The 5534-nt window shown below is 32.7% G+C and overlaps 1 protein-coding gene across 1 annotated transcript in view; it reads left to right on the top strand.

Annotated features, from left to right (window-relative positions):
• LOC110098529 (DNA repair protein RAD51 homolog 2) overlaps positions 1 to 5534 on the top strand; it is a 42037-nt gene that overhangs the window by 15976 nt on the left and 20527 nt on the right. The window lies entirely within an intron of this gene.

Raw genomic sequence — 5534 nt, 5'->3', positions numbered from 1 at the left:
ATTCAATCACTTAATTTAAAATAAAAAAATAATTAAATAAAATACTATTTGGATAAATTATTTTGGATTGATGAGTATAAATATAATATGTTTCCTAATAATTCTATTTTATATTGATGTTATTCAAAGCATATGCATCACTGACCGCTTAGTCGAACGTGAAGAGACAAAAGGACAGATTAAACTCTTCCAACCTCAATACCACTCTAAACTCCCATAGGTTGTCGCCTCATGAAAATATTAGAATAGTAAATAAAGCATGTGCTATTAAAAGCCCCTCATGACAATTCATCTCTATAAATTTGATACATGACAATTATTATGCCTATGCTTGCATCATACCAATCCAATATACTTGGTTTTGCCTGATTTCCTATTCTCATGCTCCACATTACACCTGATATTAAATACACATATGGTCGTTATGTGCATTAAATGAAGACCTAGTATATTGTAAACATCATTAAATTATTGATGAAGAGAATTCAATAATAATCCATATATTATTTACACCATCAATCCAAAATTAAAAAATTTAACCAGACAAAAAAAAAATAAGTGAAGCATATTAAAGAAACAAAGTACAAAAGAAAAGATATTGTCGGATGGGTTCAATGATCTCTACACTCCTTAAAGTTACGAAATTGCTTCCACAATCACAAGCCAAACACTCTAATGAAATGCATATAGTACTTCTCTGAATTCTTTTAGTTGTTACTCCTAAGGAAAAATCAGAAAAACACAATAAAGATTGAAATTAAACAAGAGATTGAACTCCTCTACTAATATTACAAACAAACTATTCATAGAAAAACACAAAAAATGGATTATGGCGCCGTGGCTCTCAAGACACTTGCACCACGACGCCCATAAAATGAACTAACGCCGCAGTGCTGAAGGGTTTCCTCTACTACGGCGCTTGCTAACATGGACCCATTGTTTAATAAATTGACGTGTCGCTTTGCTGGCAGATTGTGGCCTAAACAGTTATTATTTGCCTTCCAATGCCATTTTCCCTTTGTAAGCACCAACTTGAAAAATGTTATCCAACATTGCACCTCCAAAAGCACTAGTATTAGATTTATTTGTTGTTTCCAATATTTGGTGTTGGATATCATGTACATGACAGTATGACACCACCCTTTTCTTCCATATGCTATCACCATGGCACCCTTATTCACCTTCCAAGAATTAGCATAGAAGATTGAGATATAAGCTTCTTCATCAAGCCATAATGTGATCAAGTTCCTCTTTAAGTCAAGAATAAGCCTTACATTGTGAAGCTTCCACATAGTTAATGGGAGTGGAGGTGTAACCTAAAGAATTGTAAAAATAAATTAGGGCTCTATCAATCCCTAAACAATGCTTCGGTTTTCTTTGATATAAAAATTATAAAAATTTCAATATACGCAAGTATACGTGCCGAATCAAGCAATATAGTGATAAAGTAGAGTATCGATCCCACGAGGAAAAATGTTTACTTACAAATACTAGTATTGTTTATTTCAACTACAACAATTATCCTACTCAATTAAAATAAATTTTGGTGAAGATTCAATCACTTAATTTAAAATAAAAAAACAATTAAATAAAATACTATTTGGATAAATTATTTTGGATTGATGAGTATAAATATAATATGTTTCCTAATGATTCTATTTTATATTGATGTTATTTAGAGCATATGCATCACTGACCGCTTAGTCAAACGTGAAAAGACAAAAGGACAGATTAAACTCTTCCAACCTCAATACCACTCTAAACTCCCATAGGTTGTCACCTCATGAAAATTAGAATAGTAAGTAAAGCATGTGCTATTAAAAGTCCCTCATGACAATTCATCTCTATAAATTTGATACATGACAAGTATTAAGCCTATGCTTGCATCATACCAATCCAATATACTTGGTTTTGCCTAATTTCCTATTCTTATGCTCCACATTACACCTGATATTAAATACACATATGATCGTTATGTGCATTAAATGAAGACCTAGTATATTATAAACATCATTAAATTATCCACAATCACAAGCCAAGCACTCTAATGAAATGTATCTAGTACTTCTCTGAATTCTCTTAGTTGTTACTCCTAAGGAAAAATCAGAAAAGCACAATAAAGATTGAAATTAAACAAGAGACTGAACTCCTCTACTAATATTACAAACAAACTATTCATAGAAAAACGCAGAAAATAGATTATGGCGCTGTGGCTCTCGAGACACTTGCACCGCGGTGCCCATAAAATGAACTAACGCCGCAGCGCTGAAGGGTTTCCTCTACTGCGGCGTTTGCTAACATGGACCCATTGTTTAATAAATTGACGCGTCACTTTGCTGGCAGATCGTGGCCTAAACAGTTACAACTGTAGCGTTGCGGCACTGCGACGTCCACGTGGCACTCTCTTGACTTAGTGTTGCTGAAATTTAGCATCGCGGCACTGTATAAACATAGACTGGGCTTTGCGGCGCTAACACCTCTGACGTTGCGGCACTGGGATAGTTGGTTGGGCTTTGCAGCGCTGACTCCTCCGACGCTGCGGTGTTGTCAAACAAAGGCTGGGCATCGCCATGTCCAAATTCAGGCGTTTCGGCGGTGTCAATGATGGCGCAGCGGCGGTAATGTGTCCGACATCGTGGCGCTATACCATACTTGAAAATTTTGTCAATTTCATATATTTTTCTATACAAACACAATTAAGACAACATGTTTTCACTAACAAATTAACACATAAAATATATTATAATTTACACTTATCAAGTTTCATTGCTAGTCAAGATTTGCACATCAACTTCCATAACATTCAAGAGTTCTTCATCAAGAAGACAAATTTTCCTGCAACCTCCTACAAAATAATTCATTATAAGCCCTTTACATAGAGTTGAATGAAAATATGCCCTTGAGTCTGAGATCTAAGACTACATAAGAATTTTCTCTAAAAAGACCAATGCATAATAGATTTTTTTTCACTTTCAGCATTCATAGAGTCCCCATATAATTCAAATGTTGTTCATCATTCCTCTATGGAAAGTCTCTTTTCATATAGTTAGCCATGCTACATCACTAGCATACACTGCCACAACTGTTCGATTGGCTTCAATATTGAGATTCAAATCTACCTCCAATTTTGCTTATTGTATTTCTTTGCCTACTCTCAAGGTTCAGTAAATGGATATTAATTTGAGTCTCGCATTTTAACATCCTCACTTAAGGTCATGCCGTGGATATTATTGAACTTCAACATTCTAGACATGTATGAATTGCTAACAAGTGTCACATTTCCAACCCAGCTTTCTAGTAGTGGTGGTAAGAAGCTCAATGCATAAACATCATTATCAAAGTTGCTATCAACCGAGCTCAACTAATTTGTAATCAAACTAAAATCATTGATATACGTCGTTGTGGAAGAGCCTTCAACCATATTGAGATAAACAGTTTTTAATCAAATATTCCTTGTTTGTCATCGAAGGCTTCTCATACAAGTTTAACAAAGCTTTCACATCGCCCATAGTCCTCTCATGCAATATGCTAAATGCAACATTCTTGTTTCTTTGTCAGTAAGAAGCTTACAATTCCCACCACATGCATGTCCAAGAGATCCAATCTTATCAAGTTACGGCTGTCAACATCAACAAAAAGAGAGGCAGAAGTAATTCTCATTGATATAGGTAATCCTTAATCTACATCTTCTAGGACTCGAAATCAATCAATGCTCAACTTCTCATCCCCATATGCCATTACCATCTCTTTTCTATATTCTGTAAATCTAACTCTGATGCTAATAGTTGGGGACATGCGTGAGCCCAAGAGAAATAATGCATATAAGAACGAGAAAAAAATTAATAAGGAGAAGACTAGAAAAAGAATACCATAGTTTACAAGATTCAATGAGACCCACCTACATCCACAAACACACAAAAAGATAAAAGTCAACTAATCCAGAGATAAATAAAAAAAGATCAAAATGACCCCTTGACTCTTTATAAAAGACCAAAATGGTCCCTACCTATATTAAAAGATCATGTTAATCCCTCAACTCCTTAAAGATGAATCAAAATAATCCAACAATGGGATTATTTTGATTTTTTTTAAGGACCCGAGAGACTAAAATGGTTTTTTAATATATTTGGGGGCCATTTAGGTCCTTCATAAGAGTTAAGGGCCATTTTGGTCATTTTTCCAATAAAAAAGATATAAATAATTGTTCACCCAAATGTTTTAGATTTTAACATATAAATAATTGTTCACCCAAATATTTTAGATTTCAACCCTACTTGTAGTACTTAATTATTACTATACATGTTTTAGTAAGTCATATTTATTATTCATAATAAATTTAAAATCACTACAGAAAAAAAGAGTTTATTTCCGAAAAATCACTACAGAAAAAAAGAGTTTATTTCCGACAGCTTTCTTTATGTTGTAGAGAATTTATTTTCATGCACATTAATCATATTAAATATAATAAATATTATCCATTAATATTTTTTATATTGACTATAATACATATTCTAAATTAGCTTATAAAAAAACAGAAAAACTATATATACATATGTATTAGTATGTGAGTCGGTAAAAACTCTTTTAGATATTAGCTAGAGGAGCCGATGGGCCCATACAACTCTATAAAAAATCATTAAATTTCTGTCAGTTGGTGTTTACCTTCCCTGTGCAGGGCATTTGATAAAACCAACTATACCTGTATGTAAGCAGATACAACTTGGAAATGATTATTCCATGATAAGTCATATTTTGAGAGATTTCATGATACCTGATACGATTGTATCCGGATAAATTTAGATGAAATTTCATTGATAACAATTTTAATATACAAACTAGTAACATCATACTAGAATTTTCCTTAAACATTGTGGCATGTTTCATTTATACATTGATGACATTGCTTATCTACTACTATATAATCACTCTTATATTTTTATTGTTCATGCTACATGCCTCATTTCTGTTATCATTTATTTTTTAACAAATAGGAGGTACTTGTTGGGTTTGATTTATTAAAGTCAATTGGAGAATTTTCTCATAACAGGTTCTGCCAAAACACTTGGTGGACCATACTGGAACAGGCTTATTAGTAATTGAATCTCACTTAGTATTTTTTAAGGTTCTTATAGTAGTCTATTTGCATTTCCTCTGCGTATTGATTAGTTTATTTTTACAATTGTTTGATTCAGTGTCTTTTTCAATTATTATTGTTCCTAGTGCATTGATGTACTCATGCTGTAATTAATATCATGAAATAAAATATTTATCTTTTACTGCTTAATTTTAAATATTCTATTTATTTATTTTGTATATATACTTTCATGTTGCAAGTACAACATAAATTTTCATATCTCTTCAACACATCCCATGTTGTCAAAGTGTATTGTCTTCTAGATCAGGGATGTAATACCAAAGAAGTCAAACTAAGTAGTAAGTAGTCATCAAGATTGTCATATAATCATTTTTTCTCCTCCCACACTACAGGAAATTCAATTTTTTGCAGCAAAATAAATTAGTCATAAAACTAGAGA

Source organism: Dendrobium catenatum, unplaced genomic scaffold, assembly GCF_001605985.2.
Source record: "Dendrobium catenatum unplaced genomic scaffold, ASM160598v2 fragScaff_scaffold_452, whole genome shotgun sequence".
Lineage (NCBI taxonomy): Eukaryota > Viridiplantae > Streptophyta > Magnoliopsida > Asparagales > Orchidaceae > Dendrobium > Dendrobium catenatum.
Note: the sequence above shows the minus strand (reverse complement) of the source record. Positions and strands in the feature narration are given on the sequence as shown.